General features: G+C 36.1%; 1 long non-coding RNA gene across 3 annotated transcripts in view; it reads right to left on the bottom strand.

Moving 5' to 3' along the window:
• Window positions 1-309: 309 nt before the first annotated feature.
• Window positions 310-23207, bottom strand: part of LOC109498983 — an 89965-nt gene continuing 67067 nt past the window's right edge. For 2 of the 3 annotated variants that reach the window (XR_006596774.1, XR_002741502.2), the window contains 2 exons: window positions 18744-18989; window positions 310-531 (listed from right to left, as the gene is read on the bottom strand). This is a non-coding gene — a long non-coding RNA (uncharacterized LOC109498983). The remainder of the gene's footprint in view (window positions 532-18743; window positions 18990-23207) is intronic. The other variant, XR_006596775.1, reaches the window with a different exon arrangement.

The following is a 23207-nucleotide window of genomic DNA, read 5'->3' as shown; positions in this document are numbered from 1 at the left end:
GCCTGTTTTGTCTCTAGTTTTTAAATAACTAAATCTAATGTTCTTTCTGCTACATTTCCAATAGAATATTTATTCTTTAGACCTTCCTTAGATTCAAAATTCAAGGAGTCTCTTAATGTCATTTTAGACTTTCTTTCTCTCCATTTATCTTTAGTTTGTCTGTCTTTCTCAATTGCTTGTTTGCTACATTCATTCTTTTATTAGCTGCTATTTATTAGGACTATTTACTGAAAAGTTTTTTTTTTTTTGAGACTGAAAACACTTTTAAACAGAGAGAAATGAAAAAAAGGTATAGTGACTCACCAAGAGACATTACTCAAATTTCCTCTCAGCAGCTGGAATTTTGAATGGACTTCATAAAATTGAAATATCAGTTGGGGAACATAGACTTGGCTCTAACAATTGTTCGTTGATTGTTTCTGTTCATTCAATTATCAAACATTTGGGTCTTTGCTAGATATCAGGCATTGCAGCAGATATTTTGAGGCATTCAGGTGATCAGGCTTGGCATGATTTCATGTCTTCATGGAGCTTGCAATAGAATGGGAAATTGGGAATTAAGCAAAACTGTGAATAACATACTCAATTGTTATGAATTTTAAAAACTACCAAGATCCAGGAAGCCTAGGTGACTCAGTGGGTTAAGTGTCTGACTTTGGCTCGGGTCATGATCTCGTGGTTCCTGAGTTCAAGCCCCACATCAGACTGTGCTGACAGAGCCTGTGCTCCAGTCTCAGAGCCTGAAGCCTGCTTCAGATTCCATCTCTCTCTCTTTCTCTGCCCTTCTCCTGCTTGCACTCTGCCTCTGTCTCTCTCTCAGAAATAAATAAACATTAAAAAATTAAAAACTAATACAAAGCAAAAACTACCAAGATCAAGAATGTAGTGGCAAATTATGTCATAAGCAATCAGCATGGCTTCTCTAAGGAGATGGTATTAATGCTGACCTCTGAACAATACATGCTGATTACCTAGGTCTTAATAACCTGGGAGAGCATTTCCAGCAGATGGTTTGGAATATTCATGGAATTATAGTGAAAGCTGAGAGAATATAGGGCACTGTGCTAAGGGGTGAGATTAAAGAAGTAGGGAGAGCCAGATTGTAATGGGTATTGTAGGCCATTTTAAGAATTTTGAATTGGTTTCCATAGTAAATTGGAAACAAAGGATTTATACAATGGAATTGATAGACATGATTTGTATTTTATAAAAGATATGTCCTGAAAATATCATGCAAAGTGAATTTAAGAAACGGTGTAAATACTGGAATTAAAAAAAATTAATGAGAGCTTTTAGTAATCAGAAAAGAAAGAAGAGAACGTGTTCTGGCAATATGAGGGAAACAAACAACAGAACTTGGTGTTTGATTGTGAATGGGATGAATAAGAGAGAGGAAGTAAGGACAAGTTAGAATTTTGGATTAAACATCTGGATGGATAGTTGTGCTTTGTATTGACCTAGAGGACACTGGAAGAAAACATTCAAAAAAAATTTTTTTTTAATGTTTATTTTTGAGACAGAGAGAGAGACAGAGCATGAAGGGGGGAGGGTCAGAGAGAGAGGGAGACACAAAATCCGAAGCAGGCTTCAGGCTCTGAGCTGTCAGCACAGAGCCTGACAGGGGCTCAAACTCATGGACTGTGAGATCATGATCTGAGCCGAAGTCGGACACTTAACCGACTGAGCCACCCAGGGGCTCCAAGAAAACATTTTTTGAAGGGAAGAAGATAATTATGATTTTACTTTGAGACATGTTAAGTTTGAGGTGTTAGTGAGAAAGAAAGTCAAGGGGAAATGACGAGTGGTCAGTTAGGTGATATATGGATCCTAATTGACTGGTCAGGGTTTAAGACAACAAGAAAACACAAAACACAGAGACAGTGAACAAAACCATAGCTCTGTAGACAGTACGCACAGAACAAGGCCAGGAGAAGAGAGAGTGCTAGGCATTTAACATTCAGAGTTGATGAATCAACGGATGCATAAAAAGATGCTGCTCTTCGGGGCGCCTGGGTGGCGCAGTCGGTTAAGCGTCCGACTTCAGCCAGGTCACGATCTCGCGGTCCGTGAGTTCGAGCCCCGTGTCAGGCTCTGGGCTGATGGCTCGGAGCCTGGAGCCTGTTTCTGATTCTGTGTCTCCCTCTCTCTCTGCCCCTCCCCCGTTCATGCTCTGTCTCTCTCTGTCCCAAAAATAAATAAACGTTGAAAAAAAAAATAAAAAAAAAAGATGCTGCTCTTTTCTCAGGTTTTAGTTGAAACTGGCTTCCTGTGCAGGGACTAGATATAGGTATGGGCATACGAGTTCACACTGGGTTATGACTAAATGAAGTTTTATAAGGGTGCTCCAGGCACTTGACCTGTTCCATAACCGCACGTCTTCAGTGCAAACATCTGGGAGGGCTGGAGGCCCATGTGACTGAAATGACAATACTGCATCCTAGAGATTGGGTTTTGCCAAACCAAGGCTCAGGTGTGGAGATTCCTGAAGAAAATAGAAACGTTTAACTCATTCTTGCAAATTTTCTTTATTTCTTTAATTTCTCCCTGCAGGAAATCTTCATTAATCATTTAGGGGTGCGAATGGGAGAATGAAGACAGTGTGGAGAGGTAAACCAATAGCAATGGCTGATTTGGGAGAACCTCTAACTCCTTTGAGACTTCTAATGAAGAACCTTTCGCTGCTGAGGAGGGTAGAATAACAACAAACCCACTGTCCTCCTTGCTGCACCACACCACATATTGAATTCTGCCTCATTGTGATATAAAGGAAAGAGGACCCAGAGGCAATTAATGGATCACCAGCCTCATGGGTTGAAATAGGTAAAATGTTGCAAGGAGTTTTGCCTTTTCTCTTTTCCCCTTAATGATGAACCCATACAGCGGACTTAAAAATCAAGTTAAGAATTCACTTTCAATAAAATAGTGTCTCTTCAATACTTATTTGTTATTTCTACACCCCTTTCTGTTACTTTCTAAGATAAAGTATTAAAAAGTGCTAAGGGATGGCAGAAGAGAGATACTAGAAATGTTCTAAATGCTAATCGATTAGCTTGGAATCTACTAGTATTTATAACTGACTTCTCAAAGAAAAAATAAAAAACAGTGCCATGAATGGATCTTTAAATCTGGGCTAGATGCTGAAGGCCTTTACTAGCAATGGAGGGAAGATGAATATTAGCAAAGTTTGTAGAATTAAAAGGGTGTTGACTCCTTGGTATGCAGATGTAGACAGCTGCATTATCTAACAATAATGATTTAATGTTCAATTATCAGAGAAAATAAAGGGTGGGGGAGGGCAAGAATAATGCTAAATTAACTACATCCAAGATCCTTTTGTAATGTTCAGTACCTTTATGGGTACATGCACACATAAACATTTGCATGTGTGCAATGCTTATGGATTTATGATATACTGGTGACATCTTTTTGTTAAGTTTATTTATTTTGAGAGAGAGAGAGAGAGAGAGTGAGAACTGAAGGAGCAGAGAGAGAAGGAGAGAGAGAATATCCCACGCAGGCTTTGCACTGTCAACACAGAGTCCGATGTGGGGCTGAAATTCACGAAGCATGAGATCATGACCTGAGCAGAAATCAAGAGTCAGACCTTTAACTGATTGAGCCACTGAGGAGCCCCTGGTGACATCTTTTATGTAAACTAGACAACAGTGTTCCATAACATAGTCTCAATTTATTTGAACTATTTGGATGTGTAGGACATATAGAACCAAAAGTACACCATGAGAATTTAATGAGGAAGTACCTAGAACTCAATTCATTCAACCATTCCACGTTTGCTTATTGAATGTCTACTGTCAGCTATGGTCCAGCCCTCTCATAGGTGCTCAGGATGCCGCAGTGAACAGAACAAAGTCTCCACTCTTATGGAAATGACATTCTTATGAGGAGAAGTTGTAAATAAATAAATAAAGGTATCGAATATATCAGTGATGTTAAAGGCTATGAAAAAAAAAATAAAGTGAGGAAAGACATGGAGACTGATTATCAGGGTGGGGTGTGTGATTTTATACAGTCATCAGAAGGTCACATTGTAACAGAGGCTTAATTAAGGGAGAGAAGGGGACTCACCAAAGTCTGGGGAAAGAGCATTTTAGAAGGAAGGAACAGCAAGAGCAAAGGATCTAAAGCAGAAACATGTTCTGTCTCTTCAGGAGCGAGGAAAAATGTCTTTCATATTCCACATGTCCTTGGATATTTTCTGCTTTTTTAAAACTGATATATTTTTTTATTTTTCTATTTTTAAATGTTTATTAATTTTGAGAGAGAGAGCAGAACATGAGCATGGGAGGGGCAGAAAGAGAGGGAGACACAGAACTGGAAATGGGCTCCAGGCTCCTTGCTGTCAGCACAGAGCCTGACTTGGGGCTTGAACTCAAGAACTGTGAGATCATGGCCTGAGACGAAGTTGGATGTTCAACCAACTGAGCCTCCCAGGTACCCCAAAACTGATCTATTTTTTAAATTTTTTTAACGTTTATTTATTTTTGAGAGAGAGAGAGAGAGAGAGAGAGAGAGAGACAGAGCATGAGCGGGGGAGGGTCAGAGAGGGAGACACAGAATCTGACTCAGGCTTCAGGCCCAGAGCACAAAGCCTGACTCAGGGCTTGAACTCACAGACCACGAGTTCATGACCTGAGGCGAAGCCAGACCTGAGCCTGAGCTTAACTGACTGAGCCACCCAGGCACCTCAAAACTTATCTATTTTTTAAAGCAAACTTTCTTACAGAGCAAAAAAAAGGATTATTTAAGTAAGTCTACAGATTAATTTTAATATAAGTAGATTTGATAGATTAAATCTATAATATTAGTTTTTACATAGGTAAGTATGAGACAGTGTGTTTCTTTTTCAAATTATGACATTCTGTTTATGGTGTTCAGTAAAATGTTCCATTGAATATTTTTTCAACATTCCGTAATCATCATGAAATAAAATGTGTCTCTATTTCTGTGGTTCTCTTTAAAGTGATTTATTTTCAGGGTAGTTCTCTGCAAAATGAAACACATTCTCTCATCCATGCAATACAGAACAATGAAGTTCTATGCACCTTCAATACAGTTTGTGTCTTTATTTTTCAGTTTTCAGGTGCCTGCAAAATGTATTGGGGCTATGGAATGGGGAAGTTACCATCCATCCAAAAGTATGCCTGGAACTGGAGATTTCCCTCACAGCGGTAGCTTGGTACCTGGTAAGTGGTTTTAAGATTTCATCAGCCCATATTCTTAAAACACAGTTGCCTTCCCCTGGTTGTTCCATCACATGAAAAGAAGTAACAACTTTCTCTTCCTGTTAGTCTAGCTGCTTAAAAATAACACATTCCAGCAAGGAGGGAGGGAGATTACAAGCAACAGGACATATGAGACTTGCCAAGGGGGCCAGCATTTCCTGACTCACAATTGCAGGAAAGGCTTTGCTACATTATCAATGGGACCTGGATGCTTTGATAGGCAATTGTTTTAAAAGCTAAACAACATTTGCGGTTGAAATATTGTGTGTGTTATACAAGGCTTGTGTGGAGGAAATATAGCACCAGATGGATCAGACAATAGTCTTGTCTGATGTTTTGTTCTTTTACTGGTAATAAAATAAAGGCTCAAAAAAATAGCCATATACAACTTTGCTTTTAATAAAGTCTCCGTTGTTTTAGAGAAGAATAGTGGAACTGTCATGAACAATACAGATTTCCTTTGCAATAATTGCTGATTTTGAAATGTGCTGAGTTAAAATAGACATTGCTCAGAAACAATGGAATGGTTGTGACGTCACAATCGCTTTGAGTAAGGACATTCCTTATTATGCACAATGAATCCAACATCTCAGTGGAATTAGAAAAACTGACTAACTGGTTAGAAATATACTCCCCCTATAGTCAGGACAGGAGTAGGACTTCTAAACAATTCTGTTTATTTAAGCAATATCTTTACTAATATTGCCTTGCTCTCTATTCTGAGTTCCTATGAGAAATAGATAGATGACAGAGAGACAGAGATAGAATAAAGAATTTAATATATTTATTAAGTATAAATTTAAAGTTAGAGATAGAGATAGAGATAGAGATAGAGATAGAGATAGAGATAGAGATAGAGATAGGTCTCCTCCACTTCTCATAAAATTCACTAGCTCTTATAATCTTCCTGAAGTGTGGTTAGGAAAAGTTTTGTGGTCCCTGCCCCCCCTCAGGAAGAAGAGAAGGATATATGACAAAATAAATCTTTATTAAAGAAGTACCTGTAAAAATATCTATTCATGATAAATCTTGCAATCTCATGTCTTATCTTTAAGTGACAGAGATGCTGACAATTTCTCTCTCAAATGCTGTGTGGCGTTTGGTCATCTTCAGGCAATTGCTGGTCTCCCTTGCTCTGGATCATTTAGGCCAGAATGTCTGCGTGGTGGGGCACTGTTCTCCATGCCTCTTTCCACATGAAAACATACACTGATTTCATTATGTAGTCAGTTGAATTCTGATGCAGTGCTGGGGTAATTATGACTCAGATATGCTCTGATATTATCTTTAATGGGGCTCTCTCTGTGTCTTCCTATATATAAGGAGGTAGAGAAAAATACATCCTGACCAAAGAAAGTGGAACTCAGACTAGATAAATATTTCACAAATATGCCAGTTATGTTCATATTATGCATTTAAAGGAGATGGAAATTCCTGTCATATACTCAGCACTCATCCATCTTCTGTCATGTTGAAAATATTCTGTGCCTCTTTTGTATGCACAGCTGACATGTGCCTTGCAGAAGGTCTATGATCCTGGCAATTTTAACTCTAGCTTAGAAATGATTTTTTTTTAGAAGAAAAGAGTAAAATAATCTTGTTTGACTAGAAAAATCACTCTGCTTGTGGTTGTGGATGGAAGATAGTAAAGAAAGAGACTGTTGAGAGTGACATTAAAAGATGTTGTAAGAATACCTCAAGAAATATTCAGAGGGAAAAATCCAATTATATATTGAATATGTTTGATAAAGCAGTGAAAAAGAGGATTTTATAATATTTGTATTTTGGATAATATTTGGAAGGCAATTAAGATGCATCTTTGTCTATTATAGTAGTCAATATTATTTGGTTTAAAGAATGTCCAAATTTTAAACCATGATTTTAGAAGTATGTCTTAAAGCAATTAACAATATAATTTAATCTTACCAGCATATAGAAATAATCCTACTTCGTAAGAATTGATGACTATATGTTATTAACTGCTTTTAGATGAATTTAGTTAGTAACATTAATTCTGTTTTTTGTTTTAATTGATATGTACAGCATTTTAGTAATCCAGAGGCATTTTATAATAACATTAAGGCAGTAGAAATTAAAATCTTGGGAGTTATAATCCATTTTGGTGTCCTGCTATTTTGGCTTGAAAATAGCTCTTTAATGTAGATGATGATAAACAATAATGATAAAAAAAATCGGCTGGTCTATTTTTTTCAGCCTGTCTGCTCACTACAATTTGCCATTCTTTTATTAGAGAATATGATTCTGTAATCACATTAGATATATACCTGTGAAGTGGTGATTTAGTAGGTGGTTTTAATTATAACAAAGCCAAGCAGATTTTAACAGTCAGGGTCTGTCCAGAGAAACAGAAATTATTATACATAATTTAAGCAGGAAGGTATTTAATACAAGCAATTAGGAGCTTAAAATATTTTTTAAAGGGTTAGTGGAACAAAGCTCATAGAAATAGTTACAAGTTTTCAGAAAATTAGGACATTTTAGAGCTGCCAAGAAATTGCTGTTGATTATAGGTGCCTTGGAATTAATTTTTGTAATTGATCATTTGTTGATTTGCTTGCTCTATATCAAGATATTCTGGAGAATGCAGGATGGGCTAATTGTACATTTTTGGACACTTAGATTTCTTTTTCTTTTTAAATTTTTTGTGTTGTTTATTTTTTCAGAGAGAGAGAGAAAGAGAGAGGGGAGAGAGGAGGACAGAGGATTTGAAGTGGACTCTGCACTAACAGCAGAGAGCCTGCGACGGCTTGAACTCACGAGCCGCGAGATCATGACCTGAGCCAAAGTCAGCTGCTTAACTGACTAAGCCACTACTATTGTCGCCTCGCATTATTTCTTTCTGTCAGCTTGATCACATATATGGCTCCTACCACAAAAAGATAAAAATCTCCTCAGGCTCAAGTTGCAAATAAATTAATTTCAATTTCAAATGTGTCAAATGCCAACCATTTTGTTTTTTTTTTGGCCTAGACTAATTTTCCTAGGTGTTTATGAGGAAATTTAATTTTAAGCCTTCTAAATATTAACGGAAAAAAAAAATTTTTCCTGCATTGCCTTTATGTGAACAAAAATTTGAAGGTTGCTAAAACAATGGGGTTGAAGTAAAAATTCCTAATTAAAGGGCTAAACCGGATAGGTTAGGTCAGAAGATGGTCTATGAGTAAATGATATATAAAGGGCATTTGTAGTCTTCAGAGACCAGGGCTAGAAAAGGAAGAAGTCAGAAGGTTCTTAGAGAAAACTATAGTCATTTGCTTTTCGCTCTATTTGAACACTTAGTAGGGACCTCACTACTGCTGGTAAACAGGTAGCTACCAAATCTAATGAGCTAAGAGAATCTTTGGAGACTATAAAGTCAACAGAGAAATGAGCATAGTAGAGAAAACAATAGATCATGAATAGAAGATAAAAAATCATTTGAATATTAGCTTTGTTGATTAATAACAGGGAGACTTTGAAGATATTACTTAACTTTTCCAAAGTATAGAATTTTATTATTTTTATTATTTTTTAAATGTTTATTTATTTTTGGGGCGCCTGGGTGGCTCAGTCGGTTGAGCGTCCGGCTTCGGCTCAGGTCACGATCTCATGGTCCATGAGTTCAAGCCCCGTGTTGGGTTCTGGGCTGATGGCTCGGAGCCTGGAGCCTGCTTCCGATTCTGTGTCTCCCTCTCTCTCTGCCCCTCCCCTGTTTATGCTCTGTCTCTCTCTGTCTCACAAATAAATAAACGTTAAAAAAAAATTTATAAATGTTTATTTATTTTTAAGAGAGAGAGAGAGAGAGAGAGAGAGAGAGAGAGAGAGAGAACTAACTAGCAGGGGAAGGGCAGAGACAGAGGGAGATACAGAATCTGAAGCAGGAGTCAGGCTCCCAGCTGTCAGCACAGAGCCCCATGCAGGGCTCAAACCCACAAACTGTGAGATCATGACCCGAGACGAAGTTGGATGTTTAATGGACTGAGCCACCCAGGCGCAACCCCCCCCCCCCGCGGCCCCCCGCGAAGGTATAGAATTTTAAAGTGAAATGGTGTTAACACTGATATCATGATATCAGTGAGATATCATATGAGTTCATATGTATGAAATATGTGGCAAATAGTAAGTCCTAAGTATACACGCCTTCCACATTCTCTGCATTTTTGTTGAATATAAGCTGACTTTTGACTTTCTGGTTTTGAAATCTGATATGATAGGAGTGTAAATCTCCATCCACCCAAATGTTTTGGAGCATCCCCAAATTCTGAGGATGCTACTGAAGTAGCAAAACTTCATATAGAACTTTTATAAAATACTTGAATAAATTAATAGAAAATCACTCTATAGGCCTACCATAATACTTCTTTAAGATATTTTGGAGTCCTTGGAGGGTAGGAAGTAGTGGCTGAAGTAGTGAGGGTAGCCCAAAGAATCTTAGTTCCAGGGAGAAACACATACTATTTGACACACAAAGTGAGAAGGAAAAAATATTTTACATTCAAGTTGAAGAAGTTAAAATTGAAAAGATAAATCAGGAAAAGTATTTTTAAAAATCAACGACAATATTTGTAAAATAGAATTAGGTTCAGACTTAATATTTACTTTTATTTTAATACTGGCTCCTAATGGAACTTAAAAACAGCTGGCTTTGTTGATCTAATGGTTCCATGTAAGACTGAATAGACAGAGTCAGAATCATTAAAGTTCCATTCTCATCAGACTTGTACTTGAGAAAACCAAGTATACTCCTGCAATAATTTATTATAGACATTTCTTTGTTTGTCTTAGAAATATTGTTAAAGTGACAGAAATGGTTGAAATGAAATAGTACAGCAATTACACAGTTTAAAACTTTTCAATAATAGAGAAGCATTCAACTGCATCTTTCATTACCACCATCTGTGTTGTGTAAAACATTTTAAGATTAACAGCAGGCAGGGTTTTGTTTGTTTCTTTGTTTATAGGGAATTCAGACCAAGATAGGTTTTTCCCATCTCCGGAGAATATTGTAAAAAGAAAGATAGTTGTCTTTCTTGGATGGTGAGGACATTCTCAAGGTCCTTCCCAGACTATCCGCACCCCTTATTCTCACCTCCTTCCCGCAATAAACCTACTGTGGCCCCTCAGCACCGAATATTTTTATTCAAAATAAAGAGTATCTTTTTACCTAACCTAGTGAAAGAAAAAAAAAGTTGATACTAGGATATTCTCCTCTTCTTCTGGAATGCTAAGTACAACATGGGTTTAAATTTCAGCACTCAAATAGAACTCAGGGTTGGAAAAACGTCAGCATTTGTAGTTTCTTAGAAATAATTCAATGTTCTGAATTGCAACTCCTCCTAATGACCTCATAGAGTTACCACAATTTCCAGTGTGGGCAGCTCACTTCTCAATTCAGTTCAATTCACTTTTGTTCAATTCATTTTCACAAGAATTCGTTGAATACTTTTTGAACGGAGTGAACACCGATGCTGCAGATTGAAAAGCGCAATTTTCCTTACTTCAAATTGATTAATTTTATGAGCCAATGATTTCAATTACTAGTTGTAGTATTTTTGTCCTGTTTTTTTTTTTAGTTCTGTTCTTTTAGATAGTAACAAAATAGTACTACATTCCAATACAAATAATTGGATAACCCTCGTATCTAAAGATGACAACAGTACCAGTGCTGATCCAGTGTTTGTCAGACAAAATCACTGCGATAAGGTATCAAAGTCTACATACAAAGTATTTGGGGTGCTTGAAAGTAGTGGGAAGCATAGTGTAATGAATAACTTCTAGGAAGGCCTATGCTGGACTGGAAATGAATTAGCTTTGGATTGATGTCAGAACACTACTTTCTAGTCCTCACTCTGATACCATTTGTGTAATCTCAAATGAGTTACCCAAACATCCTCAGTCAAACTCCTCAGTCATAAAGTGACAAAAGAGAAACAAGTCTCCACTTGGGTCCCTTCTTGTACTGGATTTCTACAATTCTAGTGTTTAAACTTCCACAGGATCAAACCCAACTAGTATTTTGACACATATTGACAGGCCTCAAATAATCTTTGAGTCTTCAGCTTATTTGTCAAGTCCACAACTGTACTCAGATTCTTTAGTGTATTTTTCATTATAAAAGTCTCTTTCAATTTTTAACATTATTTAAAATGCAAAATAAAAATAATATACAAAATAGATTTATAGTTATATATGGAATAAATGTATAATAGACACAAAATAATATACCTGCTTACCCCTAAATTATTTTTTTAAGTCAGCAATAATTATTTACACATCTTTAGTTGCTCAATTTAAACACTGAAAGAAAAAAGGAAGGAAGGAAGCAAGGGAAGAAAGAAAGAAAGAAAGAAAGAAAGAAAGAAAGAAAGAGAAGGGGGAGTTGAGAGGGAGAGACTGGAAGGAAGGAAGGAAGGAAGGAAGGAAGGAAGGAAGGAGAAAGGGGAAAGGGTAAGAAGGAAGGATGAAAGGAAGACAGTTACACAACTGAAAAAAAGTAAGAGAATTGTAATAGCCATTTCAGATAATTGTGGATATTTTTCTTAGGTATTAACAACTTAATAAGTAATTTTTTAAAGTCTATTTATTTATTTTGAGGGAGACAGCATGAGCAAGGGAGGAGCAGAGAGAGAGGGTGGGAGAGAATCCCAAGCAGGCTCCACACTGTCAACTCAGAGCCCTATGCACTGCTTGATCTCAGGAACCGTGAGATCATTTATCTGAGACGAAATCAAGAGACTCTCGGGGCACCTGGGTGGCGCAGTCGGTTAAGTGTCCGACTTCAGCCAGGTCACGATCTCGCGGTCCATGAGTTCGAGCCCCGCGTCAGGCTCTGGGCTGAAGGCTCAGAGCCTGGAGCCTGTTTCCAATTCTGTGTCTCCCTCTCTCTCTGCCCCTCCCCTGTTCATGCTCTGTCTCTCTCTGTCCCAAAAATAAATAAACGTTGGGAAAAAAAATTAAAAAAAAAAAAAGAGTCAGACTCTCAACCGAGTCACTCAGATACTCCCCCAACAAGTAATTTCTTAATAGTCATTTGTAATGTAGAACCTGAAAATATATTATATTTTAGTACCGTCACATTTAAATCCCATTGGTCTATCTTGCCCTTTGAATGGATCTTTCACCCATGTATGAAACATGTTACCTGTAAAACATTGGTCTACCAAGCTGAGGAGATCCTTAGATATTTACACATTTTGTTATTCACCATCTGAAACTCATGTTTATTAATATCACTATCAACCTCATCAGATAAGTTGAACTATTGGGATGCTGTCAAGCTTATGATAATATATGGGAGTATTCCAAAACCTTGAGTTTTCATTTAAAGCTTACATTTTGCCATTGGTTGTCAGTTGATTAACATTATAGTCCTGTTTCATTCATTTCTGAGAAAATGTCTGCCAAATAAGCAAATCTCAATAACCATTGTTTTTCTGCCATTTGTTCAAGTAAAAATGGTGATTCTACTAAAGAAAAAAAGAAAAAAAAAGAAAAAGAAAAAGAAAAAAACAGCTAGCTCAGCTCACAACTCAACTGTGCAAATGCTTTTCCTCAAGAAGGCCATCATACTTCAATGTGCAGAAATGCTTGTGTGAACTTTCCATTTCATCCCAAAAAATATGACATAGATGTGTGCTCAAGTTCAGATGAAGAACTTCAAGAAAATGAAATAAAAAAATTAATTAAATAAATAGAACTACTAATATTTACTACTTCATTATGGGTATATTAAAGTGTAATTTGATTTAAAAAGAATTAGAGTAGTGGGGTGCCTGTGTAGCTCATCAGTTAGGTGTCCAACTCTTGATTTTGACTCAGCTGATGATCTCAGTTCAAGACTTCAGGCTCTGTGCTCCTCCTTTAATAAATAAATATTAAAAAAAAGAGTGGTAATGAAGAATAAAAGAATTAATATATAGAATATTTTGATTCCACTGCCTTGATTGGTAATAAAGCACTGGGCATTTTATCCACCATTGCTTTTAGACAATTAGCACAAATGTCAACACAGTGAAATAGGTACTTCATGTCATAGAATATTATGAAAATAGTTTTGATCTCATCAAACCTACTAAAGGAGGAGGAGGAAGTCATCAGAAAAGGTGACCACCTGTTCACCTACAGCTAGACCCAGGCAATCAAAGGTTCCTCACCCCCTCCTCTATTCTTGGAATATACATTTTGCTTACTTTTACCACAGTGGGAGCTGTTCCAAGGATCTAGTCTTGAGAGAGTAAGGTGTTGAGGCCATCTGGATGGTATATGTGACTTAACTCAATTAGTCTTCTATATAAATTTGTAAGATTCTGGTGAGTAGATGTGGAGATCTACTCACCTTGTGGCCATTCAAGATAAGCCTCATAAGTAAGTGTCCTCACTTACTAAAACTGCCACCTATCAATCTAGAGTGTACTGTCTCTGTCTTCATTCTCTCCTTGACCTCTGTGTACAGGACCAGTTGGTGAACCAACACACAAACTGAATCTTAATAAAGTAGGTATTGTGGGTGAAATTTAGATTGAAAAATACCCCTAAATGATTCTCAGGTGGTGAGAGAAAGAAGGAAAAAAAAAGCTTCCTTGCTGTGTCAGATTTCATATTTTATTATCAAAATATTAACTCTATTCTGTATAGAAGGATTATATATTCCTGCTCTGTTGACATCAGCCTTAACCATGCTTTGTTTTAGCTAATGAAACATGAACAGTGATGGATGCCACTTCTGGAAAAAAACTTTGAAAGATATTTCCTAACTTCACCTTTCTGTTTTTCCTTGACTGCAAGCCAGCAGTTTCCCACTGTGAAGAGTATTCAGATCCAAGCAAAGCCAAGTGATCGTACAATGTGAATTTAAACAACATTTATTGTTGAAAGCCATCAGTATTTTAGGATTGCTTTTTAATGTTGCATAATCTAGTCTGAACAGCTATAAACTCTATGAAATATGATGTAGCAGTCATAAGAAATGCAGGCTAAGGTTGAGATGCAAGAGTAAGATAAAGAGATCTGAAAATTAGGTGACAATAGGGGTGTTTGTGATAAGGAGAAAGGATAAGGGAATTAAAATTCAATAGATGAACTTAAGTTATCATTGAAGGCAATAAAGGACAGAATTTACTCTGCAGAAAAGGAAGCACTTAGAAAATGAAATGAATAATTATAGTTTACTTTTATGAACTGCTTACTAAATACCAAGTCTGTGATAACTCTTACCAGAGATTGTTATAAAATCCTCAAATGATTTTAGGCTAGTGATACTGTTTTTATCATCATTCAACTCATGAGAAAAGAAGGTTATCGAGATTAAAATATTTCTTAGTTTGGAGCACATTTAACTCTAGACAATCTGATTTAGATCGAGGGCCTTATCTCTTACTCTGCTCCTTAAATGGGGCATTTGGATTTTTTTTTTTTTTTTTTTTTTTTTTTTGCCATCACTCAACATCAATTTTCCTTGTATAGGAATTCCAGAAATTTCCTTTGGCATATCTCTCTCTCTCAATTTTAATTATTTGTTTGGTATTGAATTAATCAGCTCCACAATTGTTTACTCCAATATGGGCATATTTAAATTTGGGCAACTGAGAGTCAGTCCATGGGTACTTGTTTTGCAGTAAGGGGCAGAAACTCTTCTACTCGCTGGGATTTATTGACAACTATCTTATACTGAGGGATGAGATCAGAACCAGTATCCAAAAAGCCAGAAACAGAAAGAAACAGAGTGAGAAAACCCAAGTCCAGGTCCCATCGCTTGAGCCTTGAACCAAATCATACCTGAAGTCCAATGGCCCTCGAGGTTTGAATTTGTGAAACTCTAAATTCCTTTTTTTGTGTGTGCTTACCTTTAATTAGGTTCAGGTTTTCTTTCACTTCCATCTTAACTACTACTTTACTAAGTACTTTTTTGTTATGAATGCATGTGTGTTACTAATACATGTTATGTAATGCATGAATAGGGTACTCTCTGCTGGTAGGGGCCATCTCTCCCTCGGTCTTCTTCCCCACAGGCATACAACAGACTATCGACTGCAGTAAATTCTCAATAAATGACTACAGAATCCAGAGAACAAAACTATTATGTCTTGCTTGGTGTAATAATAATGAACACAAATGTCTTTAATTCCATTCTTTGGTCGTTTACAAGAGTGACATTTATCTAATTTCTGATGATGATAATGGAATGGTTCTTAATGTTCAGCTGAAATGGCCCAAAATATTTCAGAAGAATCTGAATCAGGGAAAGCAAAGTTGTGTGTGTGTGTGTGTGTGTGTGTGTGTGTGTGTGTGTGTGTGTTGTGGGAGAGAAAGTTTCAGTTTCTGTTCCGTTGAAATATTAAATGTGAGCATAACTACTGCAAAGGGGAAGACTCAACGCACACGCAGTGTTCCAAGCTGTTCTGTGCAGGATTGGGCTACAGGGCCTGTGCCATTCTCGTCACCAACTGCTCTCTGCACAGCCATAACTGAACTGTCTGTACTGTACATCTGGATGAAACTGTACATCTGGACAAAATTTCAGTAAATGAAATGGTGAAATTATTTGGCACTTTGTTACCCATGTTTGTCTGAGAGGATTAAATTAAATGTTGCTGATTCACCATTAACCCACACCCTCTGCCATAAGCAAACTACAGAAGTCATAGAAATCTTCTTTAGTAAAATCATTATCTTATATATTTGCTTTCACTGTTAAATCATTAGGCTGAATTTTTACATTTTTTTCCAGACTTTTGGAAGTCCTAGAGTCATAGATGTTTAATGTTGGGAGCAACTTTGGTGATGATCTAACTAAACACTTTTGTTTTGCTGAGCATGGCACAGAAAGGTTAAGTTGTTTACTCAGAGCTACTCAGTGACTAAATCAGAACTTGAACTCAGCTTCCAAAGTCTCAATCCAAAAACTTTACATTTGACTTTTTACTTACTTAGAGTTAAAGTTAGAATAGAAACAATATATTTTCCAATGTAATCTCTTTCACTTGGAATCAGGTTCTTTTACAAAAGAATTATATATATATTTTATATATATGTAGATATATATATTCCTGACATTGGAAAATAATCTTTGTGAACTAACAAGTTACTTTTCTAACATAGCTAGTAGGTTTTTTTTCTAATATTATCTTGTTTCTTCTAGTTATTTTACTAAACATGCATTCTTCTAAAAACTAATAATTTTCACAATATATTTCAATTTTTTCAGATGATTTAACTTCCAAAAGCCCTGACTTTGAAAAATCTCAACACCGTCTTCTATTAACTATTTATAAGACAGTTTTTACATACTCTATAATAATTCGGTTTGTACCTTACTTTCTGAATATGAAAGATATCAATAACAATAGCTTAATATATGCACTGAATATAATAAAAACTAATAGAAAGCTATAGGAGACACTCTTAACCAAAATGATTAACTTCCCCCCTCCCCCGAAAAGCATTGCCCTTTGACCATTTCATTCTGAATGTTTTGTAGCCAGTTTAAAATTTGCCTGAGTACTTCTACTTCCATAAATTTAGTTAAAGGCTTAACAAGCAATTTGTGTTTGTTCCTAAACCTATGTATGCCAGCTACAGTTGCAATTATGATCATAATAAAACACTTTTACTTGTTGATTACTATTTTGAAAGTATGTGTGTGCATGTGCACTAGATAACTTTGGGATGGCCACTTAAGGAAACCTTTTACTGATAGGATAGGATTCAGTGAATGAAGAGTATATCAAAAGCTGTTTTGTGAGGTCTTAAATATTCTCTTTTTTTAAAGTTCATTTATTTATTTTGAGAGAAAGAGGGGGTGCAGGGGAAGAACAGAGAGGCCCTGAGACAGAAAGAATCCTAAGTAGACTCCATGCTGTCAGCACAGAACCTGACATGAGATGATGACCTGAGCTGAAATCAAAAGTTGGATGCAGGAGCCTGGGTGGTTCAGTTGGTTAAGCTTTCAGCTCGGGTCATGATCTCACAGCTCATCAGGCTCTGTGCTTGAAAGTGTGGAGCCTGCTTGGGATTCTCTCTCTTCCTCTCCATCTGCCTCTTCCTTCCTGTCTCTCTCTCATAAATAAATAAACATTAAATTAAGAGAGTCATACACTTAACCGACTGAGGCACCAGTCTTAAATATTTGATTAAGATTGATAAAAGTCAATAGGAATTATTTTCATTTTCATCATGTAGCTTAAATTTATGCTATTGCAAGTTTGGTGTGCTTATTGTATTATTTCCCTAATACTGCAGGGAACTGAAGTTCTCCCAAATAAATTTGGTTCATCTCTCTAACCTCCAATATAGTTATGTTATAACTTTGGGGAGAGATAAATGTGTTTTTTGTTTTCACATAATTTTATGAAAGTTAGTTTTATAGTTGTTTAGGTTTAAAATAATTACAACTCACATTTCCTAACAAATCACAATCTCAACTTCTCATGCCTGTATGCATCTACTTATTTGAATCCCATAATAGGCAGAGATACTTCATTCCAATTGTATACTTTTTTATAGAAGAAGATTCTATAAATAACTAAATCCTACACCTTGAATTATATATTCAGTTATTTTTTTTATTTTCTTTTATTTTTTATTTGATATTTGTTAGAGAGAAAGGGAGACACAGAGCGTGAACAGGGGAGGGGCAGAGAGATGGAGACAGAATCTGAAGCAGGCTCCAGGCTCCCAGCTGTCAGCACAGAGCCGGACGCGGGGCTTGAACCCACCAGCACTGAGATCATGACCTGAGCTGAAGTTGGATACTTAACCGACTGAGCCACCCAGGTGCCCCTATATATACAGTTATTTAAATAACAATATAATATAGCAACTAAAATATGAATATAAATAAAGTGTTTGATTGACACCACATAATCCCTTAGCAGACTAGTTTATGAAGAAGAATATCGAGGTCAATATTTTGAAGCTTGAGACCAAGTATGTCACTTAAACTCTTTTAGCCTCAGTTGTAAAACTGAGTAAAGGTAACCAGGTAAAGAAAAAAAAATGTATGTATGTAAAATACTTAAAACAGGATTTAGTTTGGCCAAAAAACTTGATAATTGTTACTCTCTAGTTCTCCTTTCTGGTTCCTCTAGAGTATTTTTAATCTTTAACCTCTGCAATATCAATACCTTTTTATGCTCATTTGATATTTGTGTCCCAGAGATGCCACTGTTGCTCACATTATAATCAGAAGAGAAAAAAAAAAAGTAGCTTCTTTGTTTTATTTGGTCTATAATTGCTCTGACTTCTTTTATGATTACTTGAAAATAAAAAGCTACATTTAGTCCAATTTGCTTTAAAGCTTAATCCAATCCAATAATTTTAACAGTCCTCTAAGAAAGTAGTCCTTGGAAAATGAGATATTGACTGTTATTTCCACTTTCCCCATGCACTCGATATTCTTAAGGATGGCATTAAATTGAGCTCAGGGACAGAGCCAGTTGGGGACCTTTGTAAACACACAGAGGAAAAAGGGAGAGTCTTTGGATCCATCGATCAGTTACTTACTGGTTTTCAGTCTGCTGCAGAGTGGGTGTTCTGTGTCTGCTGCAGTATTTGTTTGGCTTGGTCTTTTTCAGGATCTTCAGCTGGTATTTGTTGCTGACATCTGGGGCTGATGAACACAAATTGAAAATTTTCTCTGCTTGATCAATGGCTCCCTACTTACTCAGCTCTTATTGTGGTGCGGACTCTGGCAGTGTTTCTATCTGGATCCTTGGTCCAGTCACTCCGTTCCACCACAGAAGGGTCTTGCTATGTGGAGACCAACATAAGCATACGAGTTAATTCCAGACTCTTTTTCCCTATGGCTTTTTTTTTCCTCCATGTTCATAACCAAAATGCTGCACCTCAAGCTGGCACAGTGTTGGGCATGGCAGTATTTTCCAAGTGTCCCAAATGGAGAACTGGACAAGAGGTCCTTGTCCTCACCTGATCAAACTAATTGATACATTCACTCCTTAAGACCAAACCCAGAGAGAAGAAATGAAGACATCTACCTGACAGCTTTGCCTAGTACTTTCCCTGTAATAATCCAGATTCAGAGTGTCTGCTAATTTACTCCTGCCAGCCTAAGACTTCCTTCTGCTGTCTGGCTCACAGAACTTGAATCTTGATTGGTTAAAATGGGAGGTAAAAAAAGTTAAAAACTAATTTCTTCCTCCTCAATGCTTGACTTGCAAACCTAATATCTTCGTGAAAATTCTTATTTATAATATAACCTGAATATCGGTGTTTTATTTTCCTTTTATACTCCTATTCTAACGTTTTAATCACTTTGAAGCAGATGTGTCTGGGCTGACTAGGGAGAAGGTCATGTCATGAAAATGCACAGGATAACAATCTTTTAATATTTTATTTTTTCAAATATGACTTCTACTGTATACATTAAACTATTGATATCTTTTCTATTTAAATTTATACTTAGGATATTGGGGTGCCTGTGTGGCTGAGTCCATTAAGCGTTGGGCTGTTAGTTTTGGCTCAGGTCATGTTGTGAGCGTGAGCCCCTCAGTGTGGAACCTGCTTGGGATCCTTTCTCTCTCCCTCTCTCTTGGCCCCCAGCCCTCTCTCTTTCTCTCTCTCAAAATAAATAAATAAATAAATAAATAAATAAAACTTAAAAAATAAATTTATACTTAGGATGTCAAATTAAAATGTCTAAGAAGTCAATGCTCAAACTAGGTTACATGATCTTGTTCACAATATTTTGTTTCTATTTATTTTTATCAATAAATACATATTAGGACACTCTATGAAAATAATCTTTCCTTATAGATTTTGTAACAGTGAAGAGCAAAATGATGATTTTTATATTGTTTGTGAAAATGAATGGAATTTAAATAAGATTTTATAGTATTTATGTTAAATTATTGAAATAATAATGTAATATATTTAAATGGCAATCTCATCAGTGACCAACCTTTATTTATTAATACAATGTGTGAGCTCTTTCTTTCTTTCTTTCTTACTTTCTTACTTTCTTTCCTTTTTTCCTCTCTTAATCCATTTTAGGCTGTCTCTAAGGATTCTAGCATTTGTCCCAATATGATCTTATGTAGAAAGAAGTGATCAAAAAAAGCATTCAGGATATGGTAAGCAGAATGCAGAATGAGGCATAGAGTCTTGCTGAGAGAATTTTACAATCTGTTATGCATGATTGAGTATCACATTTATTCCTAACTACTTTCTGCCATTATTACTTGCTATAAACTTTTTCCCAGAGTGCATATATATAAAATTTATTTACATGTGTTTTCCTTAAACACTTAAGCCCTCTTACATTTACGTTCCTGAAGTAATGCACTGACTTAATAGAAATACTCATTTATTACAAAGAAACGTGTTTAAGATCCTAAAAAATTTCATGGAATTTCTGGTCCATTTGAATCAAGGAGGTAAGGTTCCAAAATAGGGAATCTTTTATGCAGAGGACTTTGGAGAGACCCTAACTCTTTTCTATTTTCTTATGCATATGATATACTTCTTTGAAAATGCTCTCGTATTAATCTTTGTAGGTCTTGTGCTTCTAAGTTGAATTATCTTTCTTTCCACTGTTATCAACGAAATTTGATGAAGTGAGACTAGACTAAAAATGATGACACTATTGGGGCACCTGGGTGGCTCAATCAGTTAAGCTCAGACTTTGGCTCAGGTTATGATCTCCTGGTTCCTGAGTCTGAGCCCTCTCCCCCTGCACTGTCAGCACAGAGCCTGCTTCAGATCTTTTGTCCCCCTCTCTCTCTCAGGTCCTCCCCACTCATGCGCAATTTCTCTCTCTCTCTTTCTCTCTCTCTCCCTTCCTCCCTCAAAAATAAATATTAAATATGTTGATGCTATTCAGTAAGGTCCCCAGTTCCTCACATCTGGAGATAAATAAAATGTCATGTTTAAAAATGAAAAGATAAACAAAAAAACTGCCCAAACTGTAGAAAACCTTGTAATTCTAATTTGTATTTTATTAAAGTTTAACTTTGATAACTTGAAATATTTGGTTTTATATATACACTATCTGCAACCTAGATATTTATAATGAGTGAATGCATTTTATATATTTAGTAACTTAAGTATTAAAAAGTAGTGGTTAATCTTAGCTTATCTTGGCAACTAAAAACAATAATATAATTACTTTTTTTGAATGAAGAAATGAGGTAAGAACATCAAAACAACTAAGAAAATTAATGAATCAAAATGGTAAAACAAAAATTCCAAAATTAAATGTAATATGGAGTTCACAACTGCTGGGTAAAATCTAAGAAAATAAAACTCCTTGTATTTTGTTTTCTTTTTTGTGACAGAGCACATGGAAATACACGATTGATCGATGCCTTTTATTGTTATTATGTTCAAATTTCTAAAAACATATATTAAATATTTTCCACAGAAAAAGACCATATGTGCTCTTTAAATATTGGCTAAGAAAACTCCCTTGGATAAAATAAATATTAACACTTGGCAAAAAATGTAAGTTGTGACCATATTTTGCTCAAAATACCTCAGCATTTCAAAGGAGGAAAATTATAACTTCTAAATTTAATTTTTGTCAAAGTTAAGAGCAAGTCAATAAATGAATAGCAAATGATCACTTGTTCTCATGCCCCATGAACTTAGTTTCTATTTAATATCATATGCTTTGAAGGAGTTCTCCTTGATTGAATTTGGGGCAATTAGGACCTTACAGGAGTAAATGAAGACTACCTCAGTATTGTTTTCCACTAGAGGAATATTATGCCTCACCTCTACTCCAGAGGTCAGTATACTTCCAGCCTAAGTAGGAATTCATTGGCTTCTAGAATGATTCTGCCTTATAAGATTATATAGATAAATAGGTTAAAATTGTGTACCAATGGAAATAGTCCATTACGTATGAGTGTCATACACTTCTTACATACATCCCTTTCATACACACACATAGAAACACTGAATTAAGGAGTAAATGGATAAATACTCGGCATGCGTGGCATTCCTTTTCTGGATATTTTTTAGCAATCTACTGAATTCCTACCTTGCTTTACAAAATTTGAAAGAACTAAATGCTGCTCTGATTGTTAACCTTAATATATATATATATATATATATATATATATATATATATATAACTGAACTATAGGCATTACAAAATCAGTTCAAAGGATAAAGTGAAAGAGAGTAGGTGAAGATTCATTTTAATAGTTCATTTTGAAAAGCAATTCTGCAAAGACATGACAACATTGTTTTGTAAAAATATAAATGATATGGGTAGCAGAAAATAGCTGGGTAAAATCTCTCAACTAGGTGGATTGTACTAACTTCAAATTGTGGCCACAAAGCTCAAACCCAAAATAACTCTTCTCAGTCTCACTTTTAGCTGATGACATTGATGAATATTTTAGTGAGAGCATAAAAAAACAACCAGAAATCAACTTCCAAAAGCTCCCAACAACACATCCACCTTCATGTTGGCTATTCTCTGCCTTTTTGCCCATTAACATCGGTGAATTCTCCATGCTCCTGCTTAGCAGGTTCCTCCTACTCTAACCTGCTCCACTGTATCCTTCTATCACTGTTCCACTTTCTCTCCTAACTCATCAACTTTCCCTCTAATCAATCATTCTCATCTGCATGACAGCATACTATTGTTTTCACAATCTTGAGAGAAACAAACTGAAAATGACTCTGCAAAAATAGGCCCATAAACTTTTGCATCATTTCTGTTCCCCTTCAGTAATATCCCTGCAAAGAGTTGTCTATGTGCGTCTTCCCTTGTCTCTTGTAAGATGTTAAGCCAGTTGCTTTTGGTGGCAGGGCCACCCAAAGATGTATTTCCTGCCCCCTCCCCCGAGGTCTTCTTGAAATTTTTCTAATGTATTCAGCTAGTCTTTCTCAAGCATGTATTAACTTTATAATGGAAAAATGACAAATTTTAAATGTCTCCCAGGTTGCTGGATTCAACAGTTGGTTCTGAGCTTTTATGTTACTTTGACTCATCACTGG

Source organism: Felis catus, chromosome B1 (genome assembly GCF_018350175.1).
Source record: "Felis catus isolate Fca126 chromosome B1, F.catus_Fca126_mat1.0, whole genome shotgun sequence".
Lineage (NCBI taxonomy): Eukaryota > Metazoa > Chordata > Mammalia > Carnivora > Felidae > Felis > Felis catus.
The sequence above is the reverse complement of the archived record's forward strand: the minus strand, read 5'-3'. Positions and strand labels throughout refer to the sequence as shown.